Source organism: Bos indicus x Bos taurus, chromosome X (genome assembly GCF_003369695.1).
Source record: "Bos indicus x Bos taurus breed Angus x Brahman F1 hybrid chromosome X, Bos_hybrid_MaternalHap_v2.0, whole genome shotgun sequence".
Taxonomy (NCBI): domain Eukaryota; kingdom Metazoa; phylum Chordata; class Mammalia; order Artiodactyla; family Bovidae; genus Bos; species Bos indicus x Bos taurus.
In genome coordinates, this window is record NC_040105.1 from 69,225,908 (window position 1) to 69,244,531 (window position 18,624).

The 18,624-nt window shown below is 41.7% G+C and overlaps 1 non-coding gene across 1 annotated transcript; it reads right to left on the reverse strand.

The window, feature by feature from the left end:
- Nucleotides 1–820: 820 nt before the first annotated feature.
- LOC113888239 lies at nucleotides 821–925 on the reverse strand. Its single transcript, XR_003509880.1, has one exon. It is a non-coding gene; the product is annotated as a U6 spliceosomal RNA (small nuclear RNA).
- Nucleotides 926–18,624: the final 17,699 nt, after the last annotated feature.

Here is an 18,624-nt window from a genome sequence, read left to right on the forward strand (position 1 = left end):
TCTGCCATACAACAATGCAAATTAGCCATAACTATCGACATATCCAATGGGCTTCCCTGGTGGCTCAGTTGTCTGGTAAAGAATTTGCCTTCAAGGCAGGAGATCCAGGTTTGACCCCTGGATTGGGAAGATCCCCTGGAGAAGGGAAAGGCAACTCACTCCAGTATTCTTGCCTGGAGAATTCTGTGGACAGAGGAGCCTAGTGGGCTACAGTCCATGGGGTCACAAAGAGTCAGACACAACTGAGCCACTTACACTTTCACTTTCAGGGGCTTCCCTGGTGGCTCAGACAGTAATGAATGAATCTGCCTGCAACGCAGGAGATTCAGGTTCGATCCTTGAATTAAGAATATCTCCTGGAGAAGGAAATGGCAACCCACTCCAGTATTCTTGCCTGGAGAATTCCATAGACAGAGGAGCCTGGTGGACTACAGTCCATGGGGTTACAAAGAGTTGGACACAACTGAGCGACTAACATCTTCACTTTCTTTTAACCCAGTGTCCATTCCAACACTATTTACAATAGCCAGGACTTAGAAGCAACCCAGATGTCCATCGGCAGATGAAGAGGTAAAAAAAATTGTGGTTCATATATACAAGTGTGCAGTGGAAGTGTTAGTCACTCAGTCGTGTCTGACTCTTTGTGACCCCATGAACTGTAGCCCACCAGGTTCCTCTGTCCACAGAACTCTCCAGGCAAGAATATTGTATTGGGTTGCCATTTTCTTCTCCAGGGGGGTCTTCCGAACCCAGGGATTGAATCCAGGTCTCCTGCACTGTGGGCAGATTTTTTACTGTCTGAACCAACAGGGAAGCCTTAAAAATTATGGAACAGTTCATGAATTTGTGTGTCATCCTTACACAGGGACCATGTTAATTTTCTCTGTATCATTCCAACTTTAGAATATGTGTTGCCGAATTATACAAGAGGTTTCTTTTTATCCTGAGTAATTGCAAAAAGTTTTAAACAAGAGAGTGCACAATCAGCTTAACATGTTAAAAAGACCACTCTGATTACTATGTGGAAGGTAGACTGAAGGGTTTGGGCCACAGTGGTGACAATCATGATGGAGAAAAGTGGATTGATTGAGAATGAGGTATTGAAGAAAATCGCTCAGATTTGGCAGTTGACTAGAAATAGAAAGAAAGTACTCAAGGATGCTGCTGGAGTTTTTTCCATTCTCAGTCTGGCACTATCACTTAATAACTAGAGGCCCTTGGCCATCACTTCATTGCTAAGCCACAGTTTCTTAGTGGGTCAGATGGATGTAACAACTGTTAGTGTACTTGCCTCTGTCATATTAGGGAGACTCAAATGAAACAATGGCTGTGAGTGCTTTTTTCTAAGGTACAAAGAGCTATGAAACAGGAGGACTGAGGATAACTCATGGGTTTAGACTCACTGCAAGCACAAATGAGTGATCAACAGGTGATAAGATGCCTAGTCCAATAATATTTTTTCCGGTTTCTTTCTTTCTTTCTTTCTTTTTTAAAATGCTCTATGTAAGGGCCCTTGTAAAGAAAAAAAAAATCTTACTTTACTCTCAGGAGGATATGAACCCTGAGGTCTCATAGCAGTACTGGGCTGCTTGCCCCTAAACCATCTGTACTGTTCTCCAAGCCTTCTCATAAGCAATTCAGGGCTGTTCATATGGCTAGTGGCTACCATACTGGCACTTATGTAGATCTCAGGAGGCCAGTAATTCAGAGATAAGAGCACCAGAGCACAGGTAGACCCAAAGCAAGCCCTGATGCTAGGGCGGGAGCTGTTTGTTCTCTACTCTTTGACACCCACTCTCAGGTATATGCAACCAAATACTACTCTGGTCCAAAGGAAATAATAGACTTGAAAGACATCAAAGCTAAGCCTAGGTTCTGACAATCCAGGCGGCTAATGAAGGCAATTTCTAGAGTAGCATTAGTGCAAGTCCATGGCATAATGGCAAGAGGCAATCAAGTTTGTCTTTGTTACACTTTACCTTTTGGGGAAACACTGAAGGCAAAGGAGGAGGGAGTGACAGAGGATGAGATAGTTAGATAGGGTCACTGACTTAATGGACATGAATTTGAGCAAACCCCAGGAGATAGTGAAGGACAGAGAAACCTGGTGCACTGCAGTCCATGGGGTTGCAAAGAGTCAGACATTACTTAGTTACTGAATAACAACAACTCTCTATCTTCCTGGCATCCTGTGTGTTACCCTGATCCCAACATTTTGTTTCCCATTATCATAGGACTTTGTTTCCAACTGACTGTCAACATCTCCTTGATAAGATTTTAGGGTATCCCCACTTTCATATTGGGTTATGCCACCGCTTATAACACCATTCTTCCCTTTGCCTTATGACTATCTAAATCCTTGGAGATGTTCCCATAACCTGCGATTCTACCAACACCATGGGAGAGGGGGAAAGGAAAAAAGAGCAACTAGTTTAGTTCCATGGGTCTGGAGGAGGTATGAACAAATTCCTAGCATTTCTTCATCTCCCCTAGCACATTCATCTCTTGTTCTATTTCCATATATTTAGAATTTGTATTGGTAGCTCCACTTTAAATGGAAGAAGCTAAAACACAGAGAGGTGATGACTGATTGCATAAAGTCACAATGCAAGTTGATGGCAGACCCAAGAACTAATCCCAGGTCTGTTGCCCCCAAGACAACTAGTTTCTATCCAAGGGAATCTGCCTCTCCATCAGAAAATGACTTCTTCCTTTTGGAAGCCAGTGAGTTAAAGAAATGCAGCAAGCTGCAAGTAGAGATCCACCCCATAGGAGGCAGTTCCATGAACCTCTCTACCTCACCCCCAACCCCAAGCACAACCACCAAATTTCAGGCCTGAAAAATGCATGCACTATCCAGGCTGGGGGCATAGATATACAGAATCTGGCTCCCTCTTCTTCTTCCCCTCCAGATCCCTGGAGTTTGAGCCTTGGAAAAGCCACACTTTACAGGAAGGGTGCCGCCCCATGACAGCTGCAAGCAGGTTATTCCAGAGAATGTTGAGATGGCAGGAATATTTTCCAGTTGAAATCAACCATTTCTCTTTGCATCTGAGTCTTGGGAACATTCATGATGAAAATCTAGACAGCATGACATTGTATGAACTCTGAAAGCCAGGCTGATGCTACTCTGGTTGGTGTTGCCTTTGGCTCACACTGAGGGCCAAGTCAGACTCTCAGAAAGATCAGGCCAACGCAACTTCAGCCAAAGACCCTGTGCCATCCATATTTTAAAAGCTGTCTACATTTAGTGGTGACCAGGTCTCTTGGTCAGTGATTAGCTTTTTGTACTGTGCAAGGAAGATCTGGGGCTGTGAGCCTCACCACTTGCAGTAGGCCAGAGAAGAGGAGTCCCTTGGCCATACTTTTGTTGCAGTGACCCATGGTGAGGAGAGAAAACGGCAGGAAGGAAACATGGCAGGCTGAAGGCAAATGTAATACATTCTAACCCAGAGTACTATTACCCAGAGTACTATGTATTGTAATACATTCTAACCCAGAGAAACCGTAGTACAGGGCTATGAGCAGGTAGAGCCATGGATTTTCCCACAAGGTTTTTCAGTATACTCAAAGGAGAGATTATGGTATTGAGGGAAGGGCTCACAACTGGAAATGAGAAATTTGTTTTCCTGACTTTCTGTTTCCTTCTATACCGCAGCTTGGGCCCTGATTGATCTCTTTAGGGTTTTTTACTAAAAATGCTCATAAAAATGACCACCACAATTCCAACAGCACGAGTGGAAGCACGGAGTATTGCTTGGAAGGCAGAATAAGTGAGCTGTGCTACTTACTGGCTGCATGACAAGTTACTTCCCCTACTCGGGTCTTCAGTTTCATCCCATTAAATTATAAGTTGAATAAGCTCAGCCCACATCACAAGGCTTTATGAGAACCAAATGAGATAATGGGTATGAGTGAGCTTTGAAAGCTGTCAACTGTGAAACTTAGAGCTAGTATCTCTGAAGCTGACTGGGTGATGCAACTAGCACAGTAATATGTATAAGTAACTTCTCTGGGCTTACATAATTGTGAGAGGAATGAAAGAAAGCCTGAAGTATCCCCTAAACTCTGGAACCCTGGCTTATAATACATAGAAATCTGAGTGCAAAACGACACCAGAGTGCAGAGAAGAGCACTGAGCTTTAGTAAGGGTTGGTGTGAGTGCAATTTAGGGAGGAGGTCTCCACAGCATTATGTTCCAGAACCAGGAAAGCTCCAGCTCCCAAATATTCCCATTATTAATGGCTGAAATACCAGAAGAAAATCCATGTTTTGCAGCACATTGTTTCTTCTGTTAAAAATAAAAATGTACTGATGGAATGGGAAGGACAGTGGGTCTGTGGCATTTCCAGCCTACTTTGGGGGCTACAAGTTGAATTGCTCCTTTCAAGTACACTCCCACTGCAATCCAGCAGGTAATGCTGTACTACATCATTTGAGTAACATCCCTAAATTGTAGGTTACGCCACGCCACAGATCCAGAACCTTTATAAATATCCCATTAGCTATGGGAGAAAATTTAAGAAGCCTCAGCCTGGCATTCCAGGTTCTCCCTAGCACTTTCCTAGCTCCCTCCAACTGTACCTCAGACATATGCCTTCTAAACTCTGGATTTTGGGCAAACTGCTCCATTCCAGAAATTTCAGACCAAATATAGATTACAAGGGCAACACACTGGACTAAAAATTAGGAGAAATTGCTTCCAGTCCCATTAACTTTCTGAGTGACATTGTGTGAGTCATTTATTCAACCAGAATGTCTGAAGTTTTGAATCACTTAGAAAGTGTGTTAAAATCAATTTGTTACTAAATTAACATATAAATGTTTGTGAATGACTTAATTTTTATATTCTAGAATAGAGTTTAGGTCCTCCATATAAGATTACCCATATTCACTGTTTTTTCAATATGTTTTCCAGAATGATAAGGAAATACCTGGTGTTACAACCAGCACCTAGGGAATCACCTTGAATCCTGAATAAATATAAGGATCCTTCTAGTTCTAATGCTATAAGAAGCTGAGGTCACATGCTTTTTTTTTCCTTTGGTGTGCCTCACCTTCATGTTCATCCCTTATAAAGTCCTCCCACCTTTGTGGAAATTGTTTAAATCTTCCCCATTCTTTAAGACCTCACTACTCGTTATACGAGTTCTCTCCAATGTTACAGCTCCCCAGATTGCAGTGAATTTCTCCCCCAACTACACATACACATGATCTCTAATACTGGCTGTGCCTATTCTCTGGCTCTTCAAAATAGTTGTCTTGTGACTTCATCTCTGCCAACCATGTGAAACAGTTTGCCTTGTCTAATTTACCTACTCACACAGTGTATAAGCTCCTTAGGGTATCTCTGTCTTACAGGACTTGAGAGAAACTCCATAGGGGATGAGGTGTGGGGTAATAGGGTTTTGCCTTAGGGAATAAACTTGGCTGCTGAAGTATAAAGTCAACAGGAACATCATCCTTATCATCATCACTACCATCATCCCTGAAAGGTATGGGGCACAGTTTAAAATGTATTTTTACATCCATTGTCTTACACAATTAGATAATCTAAACTGGAATGTCCTTAGATGATTCCAGTCCAGTGGTTCTTGCCTGGAGGAATGGTGCTTGTTAAAACACTCATTTCCTGGCCCCACCCAGAGAGTGTCTGATTTTCTGGTCTGGGATGGAGCCTGAGAATTGGCATTTCTAACAAGTTCCCAGGTGATACAGCTGCTGCTCATCCAGGGATCACATTTCAAGAATCACTGACTTGGTCCAATCCCACCACTTCACAAATGAGGAAAATGAGGCCCAGGGAAAGAAAGAGACTTGTCCAAGGTTACCTCACAGGTCAGTGACCAAGCTGTGGCTCCTGATTCTTAAGCCAGAATTCTTTCTTCATCACCACAGCTAAACCACCTTCCCTTTTTTCTCCTTCCCGAGAGTCCAGTGAAGATAAAATTAAATACTGTCTGGAAAACCCCTTTGGGTTCTGCAAAGCTAAGGTGCTCATAACCAGGTGGCAGTGTTATTGCTCTACAGAGACATCTGATCTCAATTAGGCCTCTCCTCCTCTCAGCCTGGACTTTGATATTTGGATGATCCCCTTTGCCCCACACCCTCCCAGCTGTGTCTGCAACAAATAGCCAAACTTCTTGGCCCAAAGCCAGCTTGGGCCACTATTACTAGCTCTGCCTTCCCCAAGGCTGTGTGCACATGGAAGGGCCCAGCTCAGGCAACGGGATTGTAGGGGAGGGGAGCTGGTTTGCTTCAAGTAGGGCCCCAGATGGGCCTGAGGTTCAGGTTCCACCTGTGACCTACAGCTTCCACCACCTTCCCCATGTCCAACCAAGAACAGTCTGAAAATTGCAAGATAGATAGATAGATAGATAGATATGTAGGTCCTATTGGGGATGGAGGATAGTTTACAGTCTTACCATTGTACATCTGGTCACTGGGGCTCAGTGCTGCAGTCACACCATAGATTATCCAGGGGTTGTCAACCTGTGGCCCACATGCTAGATTTTGTCCATGGCTTGTTTTTTTAGTGTCCGTGAGCTAAGAATGGCTTTTATATTTTAAATGGATTTGAAGAAGAAAGAAAAGGAGAAGAGGGAGGAGGAGGAGGAAGGGGAGGGGAAATAGGAGATGGAGGGAAGAGGGAGGAAAAGAAAGGAGAAGGTAGAAGAGGAGAAGACAGACTGTAGTGGTTCACAAAGCCTAAAATACTATCTGACCCTTTACAGAAAAAGTTCACTAACCTCTGAACTTTATACTAATGACAAGGGTACCCTCAAACTACAGAATGTCAGAATTTCCAATTCAACTAGGGCTTTGAGAACTCTGTCGAATATCAAACTACACTCCTTTGTGTTCTGGGGTTCTAGAAGTGGCTCAAGAGATTCCTCTGAGGTGAACCTGAACCTTGACCCCCACTCAACCTACTCTTCAATGAGAGAAGTTATGTCAACTTCATTTGAAAAATATATCTCTGTTTTTTGAAATATTAAAAATCACTGGCAGAAAACAAAACCTTCATTTTATAGATGTGAAAACTGAGGACCAGAGAAGGAAAGGATCATATTCAAGATCACATAATGACTTAGAGCCAGAGCTGGAAGAGAAATTTCAGGTGTGCAGACACTCTAGGTCAGTGATCTTTACAGATCATGTGTGCTCCATCACTTCCATTGTGTCTGGCTTTTGGCCACCCCATGGTCGCCCTGAGGAGCCCTCCAGGCTATTGGAGTGGATTGCCATTCCCTCCTCCAGGGGATCTTCCTGAACCAGGGATCGAACCTGCATCTCTTGCATCTCTTGCATTGGCAAATGGGTTCTTTACCACTAACGCCACCTGGGAAGCCCCTTTACACATCAACATCTCGCAGATGAGAGAGAACATAACAGACTTCCCTGGTGGTCCAGTGGTTAAAGATCTGCCTGCCAATGCAAGGGTCATAGATTTGATTCCTGGTCTGGGAAGATTCCACATGCCGTGGGGCAACTAAGCCCATGCACCACAACACAGACCACACTCTAGAGCCCAGTAGCCACAACTACTAAGCCCATGTGTTGCAACTACTGAAGAGCATGCATTGCAACTACTGAGCCCAAGCAGCCTAGAGCCCTTGCTCTACTGCAAAAGAAGCCGTCACCACAAGAAACCCCTGGACTGCAACTAGAGAGTATCCCCTTCTCACCACAACTAGAGGAAGCCTGTGCACAGCAATGAAGACCTAGGGCAGCCAAAAATAAATAAATATGGAAGACATAATAATTACAATGGCAGTCATCATTTGCATAGGATTTGTCATTTTACACAGTTCCTTCACATGCTTGTCACCTCAACAGATAGCACATGTTGAGAGTCATTTGCCAATCCCATTACTAGAAATGATAAATCATTCTAGAACATCAGATCATCACATTTAACCCTCTCATACAGGTGAGAAAACTGAGATCCAGAACATGTGGGTTACTTACCCAAGGTATACATTAAACCAGTGGCCTCATTCTTTCTATGGCACCACACTTAGAAATCAAATATTACCAATCTGGGGAAAATAAAAACTACTTCCTCCGAGAGGATTAGCTTCCATTGCTTCCCAGTTCCTTGATAAATGATGGGCTGAGAACTTTCATGCAACTCTTTTTCTCTCTACATTTCTCTCCCTAGTTTATCTCATCAGTTCTAATGGCTTAAAATGTCACCTGTTTGCCAATGACTCCTAAATTATATCTCCAACCAAAAGTGTTTATCAAATTCCAGACTCATAAATCCATTTGCTTATTCAACATATCTACTCAGATGTCAAAATAGACCTCTCAAATTCAACATGTTCAGAACTAAACTCCTGATCTCCTCCATCTACCAAAAAAAAGCAAAAGCAGATGCACATGCTTCACCTACCAGGAAAAAGTACTAATGGCTTGGAGACCACTTGAAACAATCCAAAGAATAAAAGTGCTGGGAAGTATTGTGATGAATGAGACATTACCTATATAATATAAGCCAAGTTCTTTTCAAAAAAGGAAGAAGCCTCAGCTTGTCTCCTTTTTCTACCAGAGCATTCTAGAACAGAAAATCAATTAATCTTAAGCAACATGAAATTAAAAACAAAGGCAAAAGTGGTTTGTGGGATATTCTGCTCCTTTGAGGGATAGTGGGAAAATAGAGGTAAACTAACCCAGTGATTGATAATTTCTGTTTATGACTAGAAGAGTGTAGTCATATGGAAACTAAAGGAGATGAGAGGAGAGACAGTGAACAGGAAGCAATTAGAAGAGAGGGGAAAAGGGATAAGCAAGCCCTGAGCCTTATACATCTTGGGGTTTAAGTCCAATGAAGTCTTCAAAACCCCCAAATGGGGTCTGAAGAGGTAAGTACACCATTCCCCACCCTCAAACTCCGAACTATCTCCCTTCACAATGGCCATCTGTGAACAGTCTGTACACATTGAAACTAAACCCTGTAACAGACGCTTGATTTCTTGTTAGTTGATCAGTCATGTCCGACTCTTTGCAACCCCATGAACTGTAGCCTGCCAGGCTCCTCTGTCCATGGAATTCTCCAGGCAAGAATACTGGAGTAGATTGTCATTCCTTTCTCCAGGGGATCTTCCTGACCCCGGGATTGAACCTGGGCCTCCCGTATTGTGGGCAGATTCTTTATTGTTTAGGCCACCAGGGAAACCCTTCACTGGACAGGACATAATCAGGTCAATGGGGCAGTATGGGCTGGTAGAAAGTATTGTATCTGGAGTCAGAAGACCTGGATTCCAGGCCCATATCCTCATTAATTCCTATGAGAACTTCCCCTACTCCAACTCGGGCCTCATGTTTACCACATTAAAAATAAGAGAACTAAACTTGGATTATGTATCTGTTTTTAAGCCAATGGGAAGCCTTCAATGTCTCAGTCCCCACTACATTTTTTCACTCCTTTCATTCAGCTCCATTCAGATCCCTATACTCCACTCCAGCAAATACACGAAAAAGGTCAGGCTCCTGTACAAACTACTGGCTCTGTGCTGCTCTAAATAAGACCTAGCTATAGAAATCTATTAGTTAACCATCATTCATGTTTAGATGTGGAAACTAAAGACTAAGGTCAAAAGAAGGAATGTAGTTTTCCTAAAGTTATATAGAGAGTTAGTGGCAACAAACATTTCTGTCTGGTCTTGAAAGGGAACCAGCCTTGAGTGAACTGAGGCTGATGGGAGCTCTCAGAAGGGGAGATCAAAGGGGCAACTGGGACATGCTAACACCACAAAGCAATCTAGTGGAAAGAGCCCTGTAGTGAGAGTCCAGGAGTCCTTCTACCTCTAGTTCTACCTCTGCCACTAACTAGCTGTGTGTTAAAAGGTAACTAACCTTTCCTTTTTTTTTTTGTTTGTTTTTAGATTCCTCATCAGTAAAATAAATTGATTGAGCTAGACATTACCTAAGAACCTATACCCTACTGTTGATACTCTATAAGATATGATTCCTTGGCTCCAAGGAAGCTTATAGCAGGTTGCAAGGATAAGGCTGTGAGAAAAACTCTAGCTACCTCTTCCAAGAAAAGGATCAGGGCCCCACAGACTCCTGGAAAACTGTTCTTTTACTTCTCACTGAAGTGTATTTTCTTGGTGGGCTCTTTCTGAATGTTAGAGATCCACCTTTAAGCATCATCTCATCTGTGAGACTTTCTTTCTGACTTCCTCAAACAGAACTGATCTCAGCTGTTTGGGGGCTATCCCTGTGCTTTGTTTTAATGTCTCCATTAGAGCATTAATTTTTCTTAATTAGCTTTTCCTTTGTGAAAGGAATAAATGGCTACAAATATTGTAAAGAATGAGTGCTGGGGGACAGGAAATAAAAGTTGGAGTTAAATGTTAGAGGACCTTAAGAGCTAAGCAGAGGGGCCTGAACCAGATGAGACTACAAAAGTGAGCTAGGTATGAGTAGTTTTGTGCAAGGCATATAGTAAAACATATTTTAATTAAGGTAGGAACATAGGTAAGAAGATGGGAATGATCCTGAAGTTTAAATGTCTGCCTATGTGCTAAGGGGGTGATAGAAATAATAAGAACTGAGGTCTGACCTTGTGTGGCTCACAATAAACTTCTAACCAATTTTGTAATGCAAAAATCTTTCTTTGATGATAGATGGACCCAAACAAAGTCTTCTAGACCATGACAAGTAGTTTCTAAAGGGTCTCTGGGTAGCTTCATATCAGATGATGAAGATCAGGTTCAGCAAGGAAGGAAGGGGTAGTGTCTGTAAACCCATCTTGCTTTGAGACCATTTAGGAGGTAAGAGGGAATGAAAACAGCTGGATTCAAGTCCCAAGCCAACACACCACCTGCGGCATTGTGATCTACCTCAGGAGTCAGCTCAGGGACGGCCCTTAAATACACACAACACCCCTGGCAGCCCTTAGTGCTTTCACACAGCAGGGGAAAATCAACCTTACCAGCAGCCTGAACAAAGGCCAAGCAGCTAAGAGGCCCCTAAAGAGAATAGTCAGAAGGTATAAGAAGGTTCAGGGAGTGGCTGGGCACAGTGACCAGCAAAGATTTTGGACTTTTGTTTCAAAGTGGGCCTGACCTGGTACTGCCAAACATGGCAGAAAAAGGCCTAACTTGGTTTTCGCCTGACTTCAGAGAGGGCAATAAGTGCCCACAAACAGCCTTCTATGAAAAGAATATCTGCTCCCTCTGGAAAATCATGGCCTTTAGCACATTCCTCAGAATGACATCAACCAAGGAACAGTGCCAAAAATGTGACTTTACGTTTCTGCAGCAACAGACGATTTCCTCTCCCCACTTGGCTTTTTTTCTTATATGTATAAATAAAGGAGCCAGTCAATCGTTCAAAAAATATGAACATCTTAAGCACTTCCAGGCTTTGCAAGTAGTAATTATTAATAAAAGCAAGTGACCATGCCTCTTAGAAATGTTATTTCATATATCCCTTTTCTGGTTCCTTAAAGGAGATTTATATATGTGGTCATGCTGAACTGAAATACTAGGAGTTGACACGATGACCACACCAAAATGAATTTTTTTCCCCTACGTGATTTATATCAGCAACCTTGTACATGAATGTTCCATTTGGTCTGCCCAAAGACTCTCAAGCCTGGAGACAAGGGACTGGAGGTCACCCAGCTCACAGTGGCTGAGGATAGAATCAACCAGGGCAAAAGAAGAAACACAGATGTAAAGAACAGACTTTTGGGGGGAGTGCAGAAGATGGTGGAGGAATAGGATGGGGAGACCACTTTCTCCCCCACAAAATCATTGAAAGATCATTTCAGCACTGAGAAAATTCCACAAAACAAATTCTGAATGCTGGCAGAGGACACCAGGTACCCAGAAAGGCAGCCCATTCTCTTCAAAAGGAAGTAGGACAAAATATAAAAGATATAAAGAGAGACAAAAGAGTTAGGGACAGAGACCCATCCTGGGGAGGGAGTCATGAAGGAGAAGTTTCCAAACACCAGGAAACCCTCTCACCCGCGGGTCTGTGGGAAGTTTTGGAATCTCGGAAAGCAACGTAACTGGGAGGGGAAAAAAAAGAACCCACAGATTATGCGCCTAGCCACGACTTCCAGTGGAGAGGTAGCCTGGACGCTTGAGTCCGCCAGCAGCAAGCAGGGCCTGAACAGGGAGGCATGGAATGCATGCTTAGTGTGGGGACCGGGCCTGCATGCCCTGAGGAATAATCTGAGGGAGCTAACCTGAGATAGAAACCCAAACTGTGGGATCAGTTCAGTTCAGTCACTCAGTCGTGTCCGACTCTGTGACCCCCTGAATCGCAGCACACCAGGCCTCCCTGTCCATCACCAACTCCTGGAGTTTACCCAAACTCATGTCCATCGAGTCAGTGATGCCATCCAGCCATTTCATCCTCTGTCGTCCCCTTCTCCTCCTGCCCCCAATCCTTCCCAGCATCAGGGTCTTTTCCAATGAGTCAGCTCTTCACATCAGGTGGCCAGAGTATTGGAGTTTCAGCTTCAGCAACAGTCCCTCCAATGAACACCCAGGACTGATCTCCTTCAGGATGGACTGGTTGAATCTCCTTGCAGTCCAAGGGACTCTCAAGAGTCTTCTCCAACACCACAGTTCAAAAGCATCAATTCTTCGGCACTCAGCTTTCTTCACAGTCCAACTCTGACATCCATACATGACCATAGGAAGAACCATATCCTTGACTAGACGAACCTTTGTTGGCAAAGTAATGTCTCTGCTTTTGAATACGTTATCTAGGTTGGTCATAACTTTCCTTCCAAGGAGTAAGCATCTTTTAATTTCATGGCTGCAATCACCATCTGCAGTGATTTTGGAGCCCAGAAAAATAAAGTCTGACACTGTTTCCACTGTTTCCCTGTCTATTTGCCATGAAGTGATGGGACCGGATGCCATGATCTTCATTTTCTGAATGTTGAGCTTTAAGCCAACTTTTTCACTCTCCTCTTTCACTTTCATCAAGAAGCTTTTTAGTTCCTCTTCACTTTCTGCCATAAGGGTGGTGTCATCTGCATATCTGAGGTTATTGATGTTTCTCCCAGCAATCTTGATTCCAGCTTGTGCTTCTTCCAGCCCAGCGTTTCTCATGATGTACTCTGCATATAAGTTATATAAGCAGGGTGACAATATACAGCCTTGACGTACTCCTTTCCCTATTTGGAACCAGTCTGTTGTTCCATATCCAAAAATGCAAATTAAGACCGTCATGAGATATCACTTTATATCTATCAGAATGGCTAAACTAAAAAATAGTGATGACACCAAATGCTGGCAAGGATATAGAGAAACTGGATCATGTATACAGTGCTGATGTGAATATAAAATAGTACAATATGTGAAAATTTGATAGTTTCTTTTAAAACTAAATGTGCAAGTACCATACAACCTAGCAATTGCATTCTTGCTGATTTATCCCAGAGAAATGAAAATTATATCCCCAGAAAAACCTGTAGCATTTTTATTCCTAATCATAGCATCTTTGCTTACAATAACTAGCTGGAAGCAACCATAATACCTTTTAATAAGTGACTGGTTAAATAAATTGTATTACACCCAAATATTGGAATACTGTTCACCAATAAGAAGGAATAAGCTATTTACACATGTAACAACTCAGATGTATTTCAAGAGTACAGTGCTAGATGGAAAAACAATATCAAAAAAGTACATATTATATGAATCCATTTATATAATATTCTTGAAATGGCAAACTTTTAGAGTGGGAGAACAGATTAGTGATTGTCAAGGTTTAGGGATAGCAGGGAAGGGGGAGTATATGACTAAAAGGGTAACACAAGGGAGATCTTTGTGGTGATGGAACAGTTCTCTGTGTTGACTGGAATGGTGGTCATAGGAATCTACTATGACAAAATGACACAGAATTGTATATACACATTGTACCATGTCAATTTCTTGGTTTTGATGTTGTACTGTAGTTATGAAAGAAGTAATCATTAGGGGAAAATGGATGAAGGGGTACACAGTGCCTCTCTGTACTATACCTCCAATTTCCTGTAAGCCTATAACTAGTTCAAAATGTACATTAGTGAAATGAAGTGAAAGTCGCTCAGTCGTGTCTGACTCTTTGTGACCCCCATGGACTATACAGTCCATGGAGTTCTCTAGGCCAGAATACTTGAGTGGGTAGCCTTTCCCTTCTCCAGGGGATCTTCCCAACTCACAGATTGAACCCAGGTCTCCCACATTGGTAAAGAAACCTAGGCAGATTCTTTACCAGCTAAGCCACAATATGTAAAATAGATGGCCAGTGTGAGTTCAATACATGAAGCAAGGCACCCAAAGCCAGTGCTCTGGGACAACCCAGAGGGATAGGTTGGGGAGGGAGGTGGGAGGGTGTTTGAGAATGAGGGTGGGGACACATGTATACCTGTGGCCGATTCATGTTGACATATGGCAAAAGTCATGACAATATTGTAAAGTAATTACCTTCCAATTAAAATAAATTAATTGGAATAAAAACAAACAAAAAGCCAGTATCAAGGTAACCAAGAAACTTGAGATTATTAAAGTTCCTGGCCACATCAGAAGATATTAGATATGTCACTATCTTAAAGTTAATGGAGGGCACTCATGTAAAAGGAGCATACTTATTCTTTGATGTCTAAAGGATAGAACCAGGACCAATAGCTAGAAGCTTAAATGATAGATTTCAGCACAGAAAAACAAAGAACTTTCTAACCTTCAGAACCATTTGGGCAGATGAAAGTTGAACAAAATTGCTTCTATCATGAAATACTTGCAAACTCTCCTTAGCTTTTCCATAGTGGCTCTCCAACCCAGTGTTACTGTTCCACTGGATTCCTTAACCCTCTCTCTTTCCTCTACTACAACCAGCCTTCAAAATAGTACATCTGCCTCCAGTTTTTCCCCTATAACATGTCATCTGTTTCCTACACTGCCACCAGAATGATCTTACTGAACACAAATCAGACCCATTTTCATCTTTTACTTATAGCATTTCGATAGTTTTCTATTGCTCTGGTGGCTCAGAGGGTAAAGAATCCTCCTGCTATGCTGGAGACGGGGTTCGATCCCTAGGTTGGGAAGATCCCCTGGAGGAGGGCATGTCAACCCACTCTAGTATTCTTGCCTGGAGAATCCCCATGGACCGAGGAGCCTGGCAAGCTCCAGTCCATGCGGTTGCAAAGAGTTGAACATGATTGAGCAGCTAACCCGCCTAAAAACTGAGGTTTGAACACCTTAAACTCACATGATCCTCAATAACATGGCCCCTGCCAACTTTTCCAGAATTCATCTCCCACTTCATCCTCCACGTACATACCCTCCAGACTATTCTTCTGGCATTCCTTGTACTTGTCAGCAGTCATGCATATTTTTCTTCCTGTTCTCTCACCTGGAATACTTTCCCATCTCAATCCCTACCATCTCCTTTTCTCTTAAAATCCTATTCATAGTGATTCACACTGAATTACTGATTTCTAATACTGACTAATTTTATCTTCCTTCATTCAGATTTAATTAGTCCTTCACTATTATGCTGGCTATTTATTTATTTCTCTCAGCTTCAACCCCACTCTTCTATAGACTGATCTGTAATAAATTCTACAAACCACACTTCCCAGACACCCTTGCCAAATGATCTCTAGTTAGGCTGTGCCGATAGAAGGCAACTAGAGTGATACCTGGAAATAGAAAAAAGGGAAAGGAACATCCTTCCCCTCTTTTCCATTTCCTATCAACACATCCAGCAGCTTCTCTCTGAACTGCCAGCACCCAGTCTCACTGCGTACCTTCAAAGCAGCAACTAAGTCATTTTCCCTTGACGATCAGAATCAATTTCTCATCAATTAGGCTGCAACCTTTGGACCAATACCCACTGAGCCACATCCCCACCAGGAGTCCTAGGACCCTTTAAATTGCACTTACCCTTCAGAGGTCCAGTGTGCCATGTCTCTTTCTCAAAGATTTAAAAAACAGTTGTTCATAACTTCCCTCCATAGATCTTTTATTTCCCCAGCCCTAGTGACTTCGTGGTTATCATTCTCTGGGTTCTCTGGTTTTCTCATTTTGTTCTTTCATATTTCCAACATCAGTGTAACTAAGCATCTTTATGAATTCCCTTTTTCTTAAAACGCATAATATCTTCTGTTTTCCTAACTGGATCATACAGTTACCATAGTGATTTGCCTGCCTTTCCATTATAACACTCCTAACATCCTTGTATTGTGTATTTGTATCTCTCTCTTCCATACACAACATGTCATTGGGACCTATGTGTTGAATTAGTGCATGAATAAATGAATGAACAAATGGTATTTTGCAACTGTCTTTTCTAGAGTAATCTATGTTAAGAAAAAAATATATTTTGGTTATAGATATAAAGAGAGAAGACATACTAAAGACAGAATGAAAGGACGAGTACAAATTTTAATTCCCTAATATTGCTTTTTATGAAATGCAATATCACTTATCTTAACTTATTGGCTATAGTTTTAATTCATAAGGAAAAAACATTAGACAGAGAATGAAAGACATGACTAATTTCTTGAAGGGCAAAAAAATATTCACAATATGGCCCACTGCATACCATACAATAGCCAATAAATACTTAAGGATCTGTTGTTGTTGTTGTTTAGTTGCTAAGTTGTTTCCAATTCTTTGTGATCTCATGGACTGTAGCCACCAGGCTTCTCTGTCCATGGGATTTCCCAGGCAAGAATACTGAAGTGGTTTGCCATTTCCTTCTCCAGGGGATACTCCTGGCCCAAGGATTGAACCCGAGTCTCCTGCATTGGCAGGGGATTCTTTTTCACAGAGTCACCAGGGAAGGCCACATAAAGGTCTACTGTGTACCTAACACTCTGCACTTGAGAAAATAAAATATAGAAATAGTAAATTTCCTTAAAGAGCTTATAATGTAGTTGGCTTGGTAGTCAACAGACATGGATTTAGTCAAATCACTTTTCTTCCTTGGATCTCAGTTTCTTCATCAATAACACAAAAGGGGGTGCACTGGGAACTCCATAAATAGCCCGACTAGCTGAAATACATTGTGGCTTTAACTTTCTATGCAGAGAAGAGGATGTGGGGTCATTATTTAGTTTTGAAATGGGTATTTCAAGCAGTTCTAAACACAACAATAATCATATTCATTTTCTACTTCCAAACCAGGCAGAATCAGATACAAGTTGGAAATACAAGACAAAAATGAGTGTGTCAACAATCAAGCAGAGAGAGAAAGTCTTTATTTCCCTAGATGGGCATGTAAGTGAGTGTCAAAACTTTCCATGGAGATGATACCCTGTTTGAGACCTGAAAATTTTTCATTATTCTGTCCTATCCTCAGCATAATTTCACAGAAGAATCAGGCAAAACGTATGCCTTCTGTGAGCTACCTACTGAGCCAGTTGATGATGTCCTAGTCATCCACTCCATCTGCAAGACAATTGGTTTCCCAGAAGCTGTCTCCTTCCTTCTTTACTATCTCACACATTGCCTGGGTCAATTTTTTACTGCTTGTATTCTAATGCAGGGAGTGAAGCTAAGACATGCAAATTAAAATAACTAGTAAACAAGCCTGATGTAATATGTTGTACTAATTCATTCATCAAATATTTATTGAGCACCTGCTTTAAGAACAGAGTGGACAAGAAAGTCACAGTCTCTGCTCTCATGAAGCTTACTTCAGGTGACTAAGGTGGAGGGGGGTTCAGCATGGGGAACACGTGTATACCCGTGGCAGATTCATGTTGATGTATGGCAAAACCAACACAATATTGTAAAGAAATTAACCTCCAATTAAAATAAATAAATTTATATTTTTAAAAAATAAAATTAAATTAAAAAGAGCAAAGCAACATATGAGGAACATATTTATAAATAAATTTATAAATAAAAGTAAATATTTGTAAATAATATTTATAAATAATAATAGTAAGTTCTACAAATTAAATATAGTACCAGGAGAATAATGTGGGAGTTACATTAAAGAGTGTGATCAGAGAGAGATTGAGGGAGGTGACCGTTGTACTGAGACTCAAAGTATAAGAGTCAAGAGTATAAGACTCAAAAGTATAAGAGTCAGGCATGGGTAAATGGAAGATTGACTATTTGAGGCAGAGAGATTATGTGCAGAGGCTCTTTAATAAGAAATATCTTGATGGTTTAAGAGAAGACTGCAGTAGCTAGAGCATAGTGGATCTCAAGGAGAGTGGTGGGACATGAAGCTAGTAAGATAGACAGAGACCAAATTATATATGGGCTATTTGGATTTTATTCCAAGCGACATAGAAAGCCATTGGAGCATTTTAAGAAGGAAATGACATGAACTGGCTTACATTTTTAAAAGATAATTGTGGATGCTGTGTGGTAGATGGACAGTTGATAATGTGCATGTGTATTTCTATATACATGTAAGTAGATAAGTCTGGAAGCAGGATACAGTTTAGGAAACTATTGAAATAGTGCAGGAGAGAAATGATGGTGTCTTGGACCAGAGTGCTGGTAGAGGAGGTAGGAAAAAAGTTAGTGGATTCAGGATGTTTTAGAGGTAAAATCCAGAAAACTTAATGAGAAATGAGATATAGGATTTAAGGGAAGGTGAAGAAGTCAAGGATCACTCTTAGGTTTTTGGTTTGAGAAA